The sequence below is a fragment of the Hakea prostrata genome, chromosome 10, assembly GCF_041222555.1.
Source record: "Hakea prostrata isolate BN-2017 chromosome 10, UWA_Hpros_2, whole genome shotgun sequence".
NCBI lineage: Eukaryota > Viridiplantae > Streptophyta > Magnoliopsida > Proteales > Proteaceae > Hakea > Hakea prostrata.
The window spans coordinates 33,384,578-33,399,866 of record NC_142609.1 but is presented as its reverse complement, the minus strand read 5'-3'; the positions used below and the strand labels follow the sequence as shown (position 1 = coordinate 33,399,866).

General features: G+C 36.3%; 3 non-coding genes across 3 annotated transcripts; all 3 read left to right on the top strand.

Annotated features, from left to right (window-relative positions):
* The first annotated feature begins 4,821 nt into the window (after nucleotides 1-4,821).
* LOC149002556 (U2 spliceosomal RNA) lies at nucleotides 4,822-5,017 on the top strand. Its single transcript, XR_016170478.1, has one exon. It is a non-coding gene; the product is annotated as a U2 spliceosomal RNA (small nuclear RNA).
* Nucleotides 5,018-5,575: 558 nt separating this feature from the next.
* On the top strand, nucleotides 5,576-5,735 carry LOC149002555 (U1 spliceosomal RNA). The gene has a single exon (XR_016170600.1). It is a non-coding gene; the product is annotated as a U1 spliceosomal RNA (small nuclear RNA).
* A 6,774-nt stretch (nucleotides 5,736-12,509) lies between these two features.
* Nucleotides 12,510-12,669, top strand: LOC149002554 (U1 spliceosomal RNA). The gene has a single exon (XR_016170605.1). It is a non-coding gene; the product is annotated as a U1 spliceosomal RNA (small nuclear RNA).
* Nucleotides 12,670-15,289: the final 2,620 nt, after the last annotated feature.

The window sequence follows — 15,289 nt, the reverse complement described above, 5'->3', positions numbered from 1 at the left end:
CATCTCTCTCTAGTGCCCAATATTTCTTGTTGATAATTGATGATTATTCTAGAAAAACCTAATTATACTTTCTTAGAGATAAATCAGGTGTGTTTAATAAATTCCAAGAATGGAAGACCTTAATTAAGAACCAAACTAAAAAGAAAATTAAGAAATTCAGGATTAATAATGGGCTTGAATTTTGCAATGATAATTTTTTGAATTTTTGCAAAGAACATGACATTATTAGACATATAACATGCACATATACCCCCTGTTGAAAAATGTCATGTCAGCATAACCACATCAACTTCCATTAGTTTTGATGATAACAAACATGAATTACTAATGGCTATACTGAGTTGTGTTTGTCTAATTCAATATGAGAGCAAGTTGATCAAATCCAACTCAATGTCAAATGTCTAAGCCCAAGTCAAGGCCAAGACCAAGCCAAGATGAACATGAATCTAAGTCAAGATGAGCATGAAAAATGGAGTGCAAGAAGACTCAAGAACATCAAAGATCATCAACTCAAGTTCAAACAAGAAGACTTAGCAAATTAGGACTTAAGTCACTTCATGTCACTCACATGTAATTGCACTAAATTATACACATATCATACCATTAGACTGACCTAGGACATGTTAGGAGAGTGTATGAGGCTTAGGGTTGGCTAGAAATCCCTAAAAACCCAATCAAGTCCATGAATGCTCATTATTGAGCACTTTGCCCCCCCCCCCTCCGCTACCGGGTACGAAACATCGCGTTTAAGTCTGATTCATTCCGTTGGCCTCGTATGGCCTCACACTAGAGTGCCCCTGTTAAAGACAATCCGTCTAGTTTCGACTTAAGCCTAACGACTATCTTTTAAATGGTTATTTTTTAGACGGAGAGCTCGCCCTTCTCGATTTAGATCTCCCCTGGGGACGAGTGTCCTCTTGAGGTCAGAGAGGACTGAAAACTTGAAGGAGAACCACAAACTTATCCGTTTTGCACTATCCATTGGAGGTTCTTCTTTTGATTGGCACTCAAAGACCACTCTGCCCTATAAGCCCAATTCACCCCCCGAAAAAAAAAAAAAGAGAGAAAAAAAAAAAAAAAAAAAAGGGGGGGGGGGGGGGGATCTTGATAGAATCTGGTCTAGGGAAGAAATTACGACTTGTTTTGTCATAAATAAGTCCCCCAATTCATCCATTAACTTTGATACACCTAATTCTTGGTGGAACAAGACTAAATGTGATTATAATATTTTAAGACCCTTTGGATGTTTGGCTTTTGTTCATCAAAATAAGGGGAAATTAGAGCCTAGAGGTAAGAAAAGTATTTTTTAGGTTATCCATTATTCCTTAGGGGTGAAAGGGTATAGGCTTTGGTGTTTAGAGGATAGGAAGGTTATTATTAGTAGGGATATGAAATTCAATGAGCTAGAATCCATGAAATCTAGATCCTCTAGTGTTGTTTCTGACTCCCAAGATTTAGAAAACACTTTTCCTAAGGTGGAGTTTGAAAAGAGACCCAATAATGAGCTTAATACCCCTGATCCCATTGGTGTAGATGACGACTTAGGTGTTGGTGGTGACCCCATAAATGTCAAAGAAGAATTTAAGGATGAGGCCCCTAAGACGATTATATTTTGGCTAGAGATATGACAAGAAAGGGGGTTTGGAGACCTTCTAGTATGCCAGTGTAAGTGAATTGTCTAGTTCAACATCTAATCTTATTTCTTATGCTTTTAGTGTGGTTGAGTAGCTTGAAGGAAGTCAGCCTAGATCCTATAAAGAGGCTCTTAAGAGTGCAAACAACAAGTTTTGGCTTGTTGTCATGAGTGAATAAATGGATTCCCTAACTAAGAATCATACTTGGACACTTGTAAATAGACCCAAGGGAAAGAAGTTTAGAGGTTGTATGTGGGTTTACAAGTTTAAGGCTGGAATTCCTGGTGTAAAAAAAACCTAGATTTAAGGCTAGATTATTAGATAATGATTATTCTCAAACTGAGGGAATTGATTATAATGAGGTTTTCTCTCCTATGGTGAAATATACCTCTATTAGAATATTGCTTGCTTTGGCTGCCATTCATGATTTAGATCTTGAACGGTTTTATGTAAAGACTGTATTCTTGAATGGTAAACTAAATGAACATATTTACATGACCCAACATGAAGGTTTAGTTATGAAGGGTAGTGAGACAAATGTTTGCCTATTATTAAGATCATTATATGGTTTGAAACAATCTCTTAAACAAATGTTATAAAAGATTTGATGAATTTATGCTTAAGAATAAGTTTAAAAGGAGTTATTATGGTAACTGCATTTATTATTGTGCATTTAGACCTAGTTCTTTCATTTATATTTTGCTTTATGTGGATGACATGTTTATTGCATCTAAGGATAATGTTCAGATTTATAAACTGAAATCTATTTTGAAATCTGAGTTTGAAATAAAAACTTTAGAGGTTGCTAAAAGGATTATTGGCATTGATATTCATAGAAATAGAGCTAAGGGGGTTTTGACATTGTCTCAAGTGGGATACATTCATAAACTTGTAAATAAGTTTGGAAATGCTAATTGTAGAGCTGTGGATACACATCTTGGTGCTTATTTTAAGCTTAAGAGTGTTATTGATGCTGCTGTAACTAATAAACCATATCAAGAGTGTGTTGGTAGTCTTATGTATTTCATGGTTTGTTCTAGACTTGATATTGCATATTTAGTTGGACTTGTTTGTAGATTAATGAGTAGACATTGTGATTCGCATTGGGATGTTGTTATGTGGTTATTAAAATATCAGAAAAAATTTGTATCTTATAGAATTGTGCATGATAACTCTTGTGTTGATAATGTGAACATTATTGGGTTTTGTGACTCTGATTTTGCTGCTGACTTGGACAAGAGAAGGTCATTGATTGGGTACTTGTTCACAATTGGTGGTAATTTAGTGAGTTGAAAGTTCACACTTCAACATGCGGTGACACTTTCAACCACGGAGGTTGAGTACATAGCCTTGGCTGAAGCCATTAAGGAGTGTTTATGCTTGAAAGGACTCCTAAGTGAGCTTGGTTTTTGTAATTTCATTCTCTTGTGCATTGTGATTTTCAAAGTGCTTTGTGTCTTTTCAAGAATAATGTTTATCATGAAAGAATTAAGGATGTGGATGTTAAGCTTTATTTTATTAGAAATGTTATTGCCAAAGGCCTAGTTGATGTTTGCAAGATTGATACCTCTATCAATCCAGCTGACATCAGGACTAAGGTTGTACTTGTTAGTAAGTTCAAGTCTGCCTTGAACATGCTAAAGGTGTTTTCTTTTGATGAGTTCTTTTTCTACTCCAGGTGGTTGCACAGTCAAATATCAGTGTCAAGGTGGAGAGTGTTGTAATGTGTCCTTAGTTCAGGGGCTTTGTTGTCTTTTTACATGTATTTGGGACATGAGTGTATTATGTAAATGTTTTTAGGGCAGTTTGGTCATTCTGGCAGTTAGAATATAAATCTCTTTTGAGATTTAGGGTTGAGCATATGCATTATTTTCTTGAGGAGTGCTCGTTTGAGTGAGAGAGGTTGCTCTCTAGTCTGTGATTGCTTGGTTTTTGGTTCCTCTTCAGATCAGCTCTTAAACATGGTGAAGATGGAGTTTCTTGGCTGCATCGTGCATGGAAGACACTGGTTCTAAGTTGTTCTTTATTCCTGTTGAAGAGTTCAACAGATTCTTCTTGTTCAGGGTGTATTCTAACCTTGCTGTTGTTGTACTTGTTGGTTCATGCTTTGTGAGCTTGTGAGGGTAGATTCCTAGTGTTGTAATCATTCTCTATAATATTGATTAGTGCAATGCCTGATGAGTCTTAGTGCTTATTGTTGGATGTAGGTTTTTACGTCCAAACCAAGTAAATGATTGTGTCTCTTGTTTCTTTTGTGTTTCTATCTATTCCGTTGTGTGTTTAGGTACTGTTTCTTAACATAGGTTTTTCTTTATAATATTCGAGTGGGTTCATCTTACAAGTTGTGTTGCAGGAGAGCAACGAATAAAGAGATTGTTTTGGGAAGCGATAAGTGGGAAAGATGAAGTAACAGGGTGAGACATTGGACGTGAGACAACATTTGGTGAGACAAATTCAAGTTGATTATTTTTCTTACTTCTGTTGAATGAATGTTGAATGATTTAGAGTCAGACAGTGGAATCAAATTACATGTAAGAGGAGGAAATGAAAGCAGAGACGCACATTAGTCGAGAACGCATCGAATCAGATGTAAAGATGATGAATTGACTGGTTAAAGCCAATTAAAAGGAGCTCCAATGCAAGATTCAGTGTTTTGTGCTAAGTCATATCTATGACCCCACTTCGATAAGGTTTTGTTGGAAGATCTGGTTTTGTTATTCTAGGGTTTTCTTGTCCGATGGAAATGGAGCTTTCATCCTTTTCAACCAAGGCACAATTTTGTAAATTTCAATTAACACCCTTGAATATAAAATAAAAAAATTATCATTACGACTATAATTTACATTTTTAATGTAAACCATTGAATTGAAATGGCTATATATGATACAATGTAGACCGTTGTAGAGTAAAGGCTATTTTGGTCATAAATATTATATTGTGTCCTTAGTTGGTCTTTTTAAATATTACAGGGGAGCCAGATATAATTATAAGTTGTTTGGTTTGCATCTAACTTTTTTTTTTGTAAGTACATGTTTAGAATCTAGGCAACAATGGGATTTTGGGCGTGGGCTTGAGATAATGCTTAAAGCAGGGGAAGTGAATACTAGCAAAATCCCACATTGGCCATAGAGGGAGAGGTATGTTAAGAGAGAGCTTATAAAGTAAAAAGAGAAACATATTCCAAAGCATACCTTTCTCGGCCTTTTGGCTAAGATCAAGTGTAGTATCTGTTCTTATCAGTTTAATATCTGATATGTGGGTCATCGACCCACATGATATTAAATTAATTTTTCTAGGGGGAAGGCCCATCACGGTAGCTTGCTGCCGGGGTCTTCAAGTGTCGCCCATGCGTTGCACTACAGCACGGCCCTGACGCACCCCACCAAGTCTAGTATAAAGTTTCTTTTTTTCATTGGGTACGATCAATTGTACTAAAATGATCACACTTCCCCATCAAATTTAGGTTGAAAATAAAAGAAACTTTGCATATATTTGAACATTCAAGACTTTAATGGACTGCAATTATTTAGGAGACAAAATCAGACCATCCTGCGCATGATTATTAAACAACATTAGATCCTACCTTTCCATGCATTTAGTAAGCTAGATTCTTCTAGGATTGATCACTGGAAAAAGAAAACCCAGATATTACTACCATTGTATATCAACCCAGATATTACTACCCTTGTATATCTGCAACCTTTTGGTTGACATCCTGAGATCCAAATAAGATTAGAATCAGATCCCAAAAACATCATAACTGGCCCCTCAAGTCTGGAACCCGGTGGTTTGACACATAAAAATATGATCTTCAGTTATTTTGGACCAGTACTAAAGTGAAGTATCATGTTAGTGTGCCATTATAAAATCCCACATCGGTTACCTACAAGAAGAGACTGAGGGAGAGAAGTTATAAAACAAAGGGAAATAACTCAAAAAACATACTTACCTGGACGGGGTCAATGGCTGATCAAGAAGGGTCATAGCCTAGGTTGGTGACCTCCATTGCACTTGGGAGGGGTGCCCATCTAACATCTCCCCAAGTGGCAGAGTGTACGTCATAATTTGTGGCAGAGGGGGTACGCGTTCGCGCAGCCCCTACCTTACCAAAGTATGAAATAGTTCTTGGATTTTTCCTAGTTTCAAATTTGCAACCTTAGGATTGCTGGAATGCAAAGAGCTTGAGAGATGAACCCTGAATCTGAAATGTGTGTATATTATGAACCTTGGAATTCTATCCCAATTTATAGATGCTTATTGATATAATGAAGATGTTTGCGGATCTCTGAGATCAGTTAGGATTAAAGGGAAAAAGAAAATCCTAAACAGGTGGAGAGGGAAAAAAATCCTAAACAGGTGGAGAAATTGTAATTTTTAGTAATAAAAACATGCCATATTGATTCTACATGGTCTCTCGATAGTACACAATAGAGTTGTATTGGTGTACATTGTGATCAAATTGTATCAATTGGTAAACCTGCATTCATGAGGCGTCAAAAGAATAAATTAGATTTTGGGATGAATAGATAATTTAAAAAGAAGAAAAAATAAAAAGGAAAAAGAAAACTTAGGGAGGTGAATTTTAATTTAGATAATGACTTTCCTGCCAACTTTGTCGAAGAGAGTTTTGTATATAGTGGATGAGGGTATTACATAAGCTGTCTACAAGGATCATACCTCGATAGTCTTTACTCTCTTGCGGATATTAGGGATGTCGATGTATGTAGCATCCGAATGCTCATCGTAGTAGTTTTTGTTGCAAAGTCCAGCAAGAAGACGAGAAAAGAGCAGAAGTAGATTGATTAGCTTAGCTGCGTTGTCGTAAGATTAGCAAACCCCTAGGATATCATTGAAGGAGTCATTTGTCATTTGAATATATGTGAACGAATCTTGTACAACAGCGATGTTTATTTATAAATACATAAGACTTACCCATCAAAGTAAGTAACCTACTTATCAAGATTAGAGTTTTTCTTTGCATTCTTTCATAGTATTAGAGTTATTGCTAACACTCCATTCCCCATTACCAATCTTTCCAACCTTGTTTCTATCAAGCTTGATGGAGCAAATTATCTCATGTGGAGAGAACAATTAGAATCCATTTTTATTACCTATGATCTTATGCATCATCTTGATGGTATTGGATCAATGCCAAATCAAACTGTCACTACTGGAGGAACTCAAACACCAAATCCAGCATTTCAAACCTAGAGAAAAAATGATCATTTTGTTTGATCATGCATCAATACCACCCTCACACCGTCTCTTTTTTCTCACATTCTTGGCCTTCAAACAATGAAAGATGTATGGAATTCCCTTGCACAACTTTTCCAACAACAATCCACTACTCGAAGGACTTATCTTCGCAATGAATTGCAGATGATCAATAAAGGAACAAGCACAATTACAGACTATCTTTCACAAAATTAAGTCCATCGCTGATTGCTTAGCGGCAATCAATGACAAGGTAAATGACTCTGACTTGGTAGCATATACATTAAATGGTCTTGGTTCGGATTATCTCACTTTCATCGTCACTGTGGAAAATATTAGCCCACCCGTTACATTTACCGACCTAAGGCCAAACTACTTACTCATGAGCAACGGTTATGCCGTGGCTATGGGAACACCCAATCAATCTTAACTGATTCACATTCCCTTATTGCATTGCTTGTTACAGATCAGCCTAAATTTAATCGGCCTAATAGTAGTATTAATTTATCCACCCAACAACCGAAATCCACCTTGATCTGACTTCCGAAATTCATCAAATGGTCCTCCAAGATCTCAAAACCTATAACCGACCAAACCAAAGCACCTTTAATACTAATTCTTTCAAATGTCAAAATATGTGCTAAGCAAGGCCATTCGGCCAATAGATGCTATTTCCGTTATGCCCAAAGCCAAAATAATCCTAATCCACTATCTCACATTCCTTATGTTGAGTTACATGGTACCCAAAATGCCCAACACATTACACCCCAGAATGATGCACAGTGGATACTGGATTCAAGTGCTACCAACCATATGTCATTTGATCCAGCCATGCTACAACGATCTACCACTTACAAAGGAGAAGACCAGGTTTCAGTTGGTAATGGTAAGAAACTCCCTATAACTCATATAGGCTCCTCAACTTTGAAAACAAATTCAAATCATTTATCTCTTAATGACATACTAATAGTTCCCTAATTGTCAAAGAATTTAATTTCCATTTCTCAACTTACATCTGACAATAATTGTTCTGTTGAAGTTTTTCCATGGGGTTTCTGTGTTAAGGATATGGAGTCAAGCATCACTCTACTGAAGGGTCCAGTCAAAGATAAATTATATTCTTTCTCGGCCAATGTTGTGCCTCCTTTGGGTCTTTATGGAAATAAAGCTCCTAATATTTGGCATCGCCGGCTTGGTCATCCTTCTTCTGCAATACTTACTCATTTGAGAAATAGTGTCTTATTTAATTCCTTTGAAACAATTGGATCCAATAAAATTTGTAACGCTTGCCAACTTGGCAAATATCACAAATTACCCTTTTCTATTTCAGTTAATAGAACTACTCAACCATTACAGCTTATTCATTGTGATTTGTGGGGTCCCACTAAAACTTTGTCAATTAGTGGGTTCAATTCATATATTATTTTTGTTGATGATTTCAGTCAATTTACTTGGTTTTATCATCTACGATTTAAATCTGATGCAATTCATTGTTTCAAGCATTTTAAAAATATGGCTGAAAACTTGCTTTCTACTTATATTAAATTTTTTTCAGAGTGATGGAGCCTTAGAGTTAACAAGGGGAGCTTTCAAAAACTATCTTGATGAATGTGGCATTGTATCCAAAATTTCATGTCCTCATACTCTAGAACAAAATGGAGTTTCAAAAAGAAAACATAGACACATTACAAAGATGGGTTTATCCCTTCTATTTCAAGCCCATATGCCCAAAGTTGGTTAGAAGCCTTTACTAGCTGCTGTCTATTTAATAAACCGGTTACTTACACCGGTATTGCAAGGAAAATCTCTTCATGAAACATTGTTTGGCTTAAAACCAGATTATTGTTTATTGAGAGTTTTTTACTTCTTTTGTTACCCCAACTTGACACCCTACATAGAAGACAAATTATCGCCAAAGTCCAAGGCTTATGTCTTTCTTGGTTAGAGTCTCTATGACAAGGGTTATAGATGCTTAGATAAGGACACTGGCAAAGTATATTTATCTTGACATGTTATTTTTGAAGAAAATGAATTTCCCTTTTCAAATACCCCATCACACCAATCATCAAAAAAACCACCAGTTAAACTTATTTCTCTACCTGTTTTCATCCTACACACCCTACCAAATGTGTCTCCACTCACTTCACATTCTTCTTCACCTATTTCAAACAACCAACCATCACAAACAGCTCCTACAACATCATCACTAGCCATATCAATGGCAAATCCAACCCAAGATGTTAATCAATCCCCACCAACAATAGACCAACCACAACCCCAACCATCTCATCCTATGATTACTAGGAGTAAAATCAATTCTGCAAAACCAAAAACCCCTCTCTATTTACTCACTATTAGACACCCAATACCTCAAACCTTTCTTACCACCATCTCCAACATCCCAACTAAACCTAAAACCTACAAATCAGCCTCAAAAGACCCAAAATGGATTGATGCAATGCAAAAAAAATACAAAGCCTTGATAGACAATTAGACTTGGAACTTGGTGCCTTATTCCAAGGGTATGAATATTGTAGGCAGTAAGTGGGTGTACAGGATCAAGACAAAAAGTGATGGTTCCATTAAGAGATATAAGGCATGATTAGTTGCCAAGGGGTTCAATATGTAGGCAGGAGTGGACTTTCATGAAACATTTAGTCCCGTTGTAAAGCCAGCCACCATTCGGACAATATTAACCGTTGCACTCTCAAAGTCATGGCCAGTGCATCAACTTGATGTGAAAAATGCCTTCTTGAATGACAACTTAGCAGAAGATGTTTACATGCAACAACCACAGGGGTTTGTTTCCACATCTAAACCAACACATGTTTGTCATCTACAAAAAGAAATTTATGGTCTCAAGCAAGCTCCACTAGCTTGGTTTCACAAATTCAAAACATACCCACAAGGAGAAGGTTTCAAGCAAAGCGTGGCAGATTCTTCCATGTTTACACGCAAAATCCAAGGTACAATGACAATATTGTTGTTATATATAGATGATATAATATTGACAGGAGCCAATGAAGCTACAATTCAAGAGGTTATTTAATGCCTGAGCAAAGAATTTGCAATGACAGATTTGGGACACTTGCATTACTTCTTGGGAATTGAGGCTAATCAAAGTTCAAATGGTCTTTTACTCACTCAAAGTAAATACTCCATCAATTTATTAAAATCTACAAGAATGGAGACTTCAAAGCCATGCACAACCCCAATTGCAGTTGGAACAAAGTTATCATCACCAACAGGTTATCCCCTACCTGATCCAACACCATACAGACAATTAGTAGGAGCCTTACAATATCTGACAATCACTAGACCAGATATCTCCTATGCAGTCAATCAAGTATGTCAGTTCATGCAATCTCCCACAGAAGATTATCTACAAGCAGCAAAATGTATTTTACGTTATGTCAAGCATATTATTAGTGCTGATGTTCTCTTGAAACCAACCCAACTTTCTTCATAACTACTTACACTTATGCAAATTGGGGAGGATGTTCAGACACACGCCAATCAACTAGTGGGTTTTGCACTTTTCTTGGGGATAATTTATTATCATGGTCTTCAAAGAAGCAACCTACAGTATCTAGATCAAGTACAGAAGTTGAGTACAAATCCCTTGCCGTCACATCATCTGAGTTACTATGGCTTTCTTGTGTTCTACGTGATTTGCAAGTACAACTTCCAAGAGGAGTGAAAATTTATTGTGATAATGTGTATGCAACACAAATGGCTGCAAATCCAGTGCTACATGCTTGCACAAAACATATAGAAGTGGACTATCATTTTGTCCGAGACTTGGTTCGGAACAACACCATAAAATGCACTTTGTATGGTCAGATGATCAAATTGCAAATGTGTTTACTAAGGGCTTAACATCACAAGCTTTCTTCAAGCATAGAGACAAACTCTTGCACCTGCCAATGCAGAGTTTGAGGGGGGGGATGAAAGACCTTAATGGATCTGTTATGGTTTGTATTTGATTTTTGAATTCAATTTTTGGATTCAAGTTTTGAAATTTGAATTCAAGTTTTTAATTTTGAATTCAAATTTAAATATTGTAAACGAATCTTGTACAATAGCCATGTTTATTTATAAATACATAAGACTTACCCATTAAGGTAAGTAACCTACTTATCAAAATTAGAGTTTTTTTTTTTTTTTTTTTTTTTTTTTTGCATTCTTTCATATTGAGGTATTTAAAGACCACTAGAACATTAATTCCAATAGAACCTATCATTTGTGGCAGGCTTTGCATGGTCATGGGGACTGATGGGTTGGTTGATTTCTACTGAAATCTTCCCTTTTGAGACAAGAGCAACAAATTTGACTTTGCTGTGGGCACTAATCACCAACATGTCCTACACATTCCTCATAGCCCAAACAGTTCTATCAACGCTCTGTTCCATGTGATCTGGGATCAGGGGCGGACCCACTAAGGGGCCGGGGGGGCCATGCCCCTCCCCCCGGATTTTTAGATTTTTTTTCATAATTGCCTTAATTTTCTCATTTTTATATTAATTTCTTTTATTTTTCCGGTTTTTTCTCTTCTTACATGTGAAAAATTCACTATTTGCCCCCCCCCCCCCCCCAAATATTGAGAACAAATTTGAAAGGTAAAATAATGGGTATAAATGCCATCCCTATCTAAAAACTAACTCCTCAATCCCTATTTATTCTCCCATCTTTTCTCTCTCACATGTTTTCTTCCTATTTATTCTCTCCTCTTTCTATAAACATGGGTTAAAGTAAATTTTTGAAGAAAAACCCTTATTAGATATTTAAAATGTCATTTCTAATTAGAAACTCCTCAATCCCTATTTATTCTCTCATATCTCATCTCTCATCTCTCATATTTTCTTCCTATTTATTCTCTTCTGTTTCTTTCTTCTTTTTTTTCATATTTATTCTTCCCTTTCTATAAGCATGGGTTAAGGAAATTTGGAAAAAAAAAAAATTTCTCTGCAATTGGGTACTCTTTCTATTTCTCAATTTATCCATTATTTTCTCTCTTTCTCATTTTTTAAATATTTTTTAATTTTATATTATTTGTTTCTTTATTTATTCTACAATTTTGTTATATGATTTTATATTGTGAAATAAAATGTCTATAGTTAGTAAAGTAACTAACTACCGTTAATTTGCATCTCTTACCTTAAAAAAAAAAAATTTGGTTTGCACTGACTTTTTTGGGTTGAAGTCATTGATTTTTTTTTTTCTTTTTTTCTACTATGCTTTACCTATATTTTGTTGAAAAAAATATCATTATCAATAACTTATCTATTTTTGTCAAATATGTGTGGGCTCCACAAAATATATGTGGACCTATTCCTTAATATAGTAATATAATTCATAGGTAAGACCCCAATGGGTCTTATAAGGGCTCACATAATATATGTGGTAAAAAAACATTGGTGCTTCCCCAATCTGAACTTCTATTCTCCGTCCCCCCCCCCCCCAATATTGAATCCTGGTTCCGCCCCTGTTCCCTGTTTGGGATCTTCTTCTTCTGTGATCTCTAGTTATTCTGATCAACAGAATGAAGACAAACCATGAGCAATGTGACATATTAGTCAGCCATTTTAGAATCCCACATCGATCAGCAGCAGGAGATGAGGGAGAGAAGTTATAAAAGAAAAGAAAGTAACTTAGAAAAACTTACTTACCTGGATGAGGTCAATGGCTGATCAAAGAGGGCCATGGCCTAGGTTGGTGACCTCCATTGCACTTGGGAAGGGTGCCCGCCTAACATCTCCCCAAGTGGGAGAGTGTACATCATAATTTGTGGCGAGAGGAAACGTGTTCGCGCGGCCCCTACCATTTTCAAAAGTTTAACTATTTCTTGATTTTTAATCTAGTTTTAGCCTACGAATAGGAATGCTTTTTGCATTGTGCATCTCATGCATCTCAACCATGTATTGATGCCACCAGGTTTGTCACAGACATCTCCTTATTTATTCTCTCATCTTTCCATTCCACACACTTCACACGCAGCTAGGAAATTTTTGAAAAACTAGACATTTTATTTTATTCCTAAACCTTCTCCCACAATTAGGTATTAATTTTTCCTTTCTCAATTTAATTTTTTTTTCTCTTTTTCGACATTTTTGTTATCATTTTTATTTGATTTCATATAAAAGGGATTTTTTTGTTATTATTTTTATTTGATTTAATAGTATAGGGTAACTAACTACTATGATTGTTTGATTTCCATTTGGCCTTCTATTGAAATCCTCTTTTTTTTTTTTTGGGTAATGTTAGTTCTTTTAAGATTTTTTTTTTTTTTGTTAGCGATTCCTAATGCTTTAATTTACCTATAATTTGTAAGGATAAAAATGTCGTTTTCTATATTGTCAACTTTTTAATATGTGTTGGCTCATGTTTGAATGTGATGAAATAAGGTAGAAGTGGGACCCTTAGTGGGTCCCACATGGGCCCCACACAGTATTTGTGGTGAAAAATATGGAGTGCTCCCCCATCTTTAGACTTTCATTATTTGCCCCCCACGTTGAATCTTGGGTCAGCCCCTAAATGCGACCACTGCCAGCAACTCGATAGTGCAATTATGAATACTTCTTCTCAGTCATTTGGTAATCATTCCTTAATTAATATGACAGATAATTTTTCACCTCTTCCCTCTACTTGGATTTTGGATTCCAGTGCAACTGAGCACACTGCTTTTAATTCCTCTTTGTTTACTTCACTTACACCTTGTAAGTCTTATTTAACAATTTTACCCAACGGATCGAATCTATTGTTGTTGTTTCTCATATTGGTACTGTGACATTTTCCTGGTTTTCTACTTGGTCATATTCTTCTTGTTCCTTCTTTCAAATTTAATTTATTATGTATTAATAAGCTTAGTCTGCTTCTAATATTCTTGTTATATTTTCTTACAATAACTGTATTTTTCAGGACCTACTTTTGAAGAAGACTATTGTGACGGAGGGTAAGCATAGTGATCTCCACCTTATCAGTTCCATTCGTTTCATTAGCCAGCCCGAGTAATCATTTTGATATTTGGCATTGGAGGTTAGGCCATCCCGGTTCTTCTACCATTCCTTCTCTTCGTTGTTTATCTTCTGGTATTTCCTTCTCTAATTAATGTACTTGCACTGTTTGTCTTGTCAGGAAACAATCTCACCCTCCATTTTCTTCTAGTTCCATCAATACTACCTTTTGTTTTGAGTTGGTGCATATTGATGTTTGTGGCCCTTACATTACTTGTTCTTTATCTGGTGTCCGCTATTTTTTAACTATTGTGGATGACTTTTCTAGAAGTACCTGGTTGTTTCTCATGACTGCTAAATCTGATGTTAATAATTTAATTCACAATTTTTTTAATGGTTCAAAATAAGTTTAATGACACTACTAAGTGAATTCCAACTGACAATGGTACACAATTTTTTAATCATTCCACTTCTAAATTTCTTTAGTCATTGGGTGTGCTTCATCAATATAGTTGTGTTGACACACCTCAACAAAATAGCATCATTGTGCATAAGCATTGTCATCTTCAAAATGTTGCTCGTGCTCTCCATTTCCAAGCTCATCTGCCTAGTGTTGGGGGGAATATGTTTTGACAACTGCTTATTTATAAACCATTTACTTACCCCTGTATTGAATGGGTGAACTCCATTTGAGGTTCTTCACAACAAAACCCCCATATATTCTCATTTTTGAGTTTTTGGGTGCCTCTGTTTTGGTCGGTGATACAGAGAAAATATGATTGAACTTGGTTTGACCTTCGACTCCGGTCGAGACGAACAGAATCGACTCGTTTCCGAACGAGTCGGGTTCAGGAGGTAACTTGCTGAGGAAGAAAACTAAATCAGCTACAAGCACACCCTAATCCAATACTTATGAAGGAGGTTAATTAACCTAATGACGGTAGGCAGAATTCAGCGACTGTCACTTATCACTTTCAGAAGGATAATCATCAGATAACAATCGGATTATCCTAGGAGTCCTCTACTAGTCCAAACTAGTAGAAATCTATCACTCGACGGATCTATCTGTTGAGATCCAACGGCCATCCGAAGAAGGCTCATATACATCCAACGAAGAAGATTCGAAGGTACACTCTATATAAACATCGCCTCCCCACGAGGGAGGAGGATCTAGAGACACACACTTGAACGTGAACACTCAGATGCTTACTATTTGAATCGTATTCCAATTATTCATTCCTTAGCTCTGTGTTCTAAGCAGAGCCATTTGTGATTAAGTTCATCAATTGACTTAGCCTTCGGAGGTGGACTCCCTACCCCAGTGGTCGGGCCACATCTGACGCTTTGTTTTGCAGGTCATTCTCAGGAGATCTCAGGCTTGTCTAAACAAACAATTGAGGCTAATGAAAATAATGATCCAGTTCCAGATCTTTACTATAAATCAGAGGAGATAGTGGTAGAGCCTAGAAGAAGCAAAAGAGCAAGAAT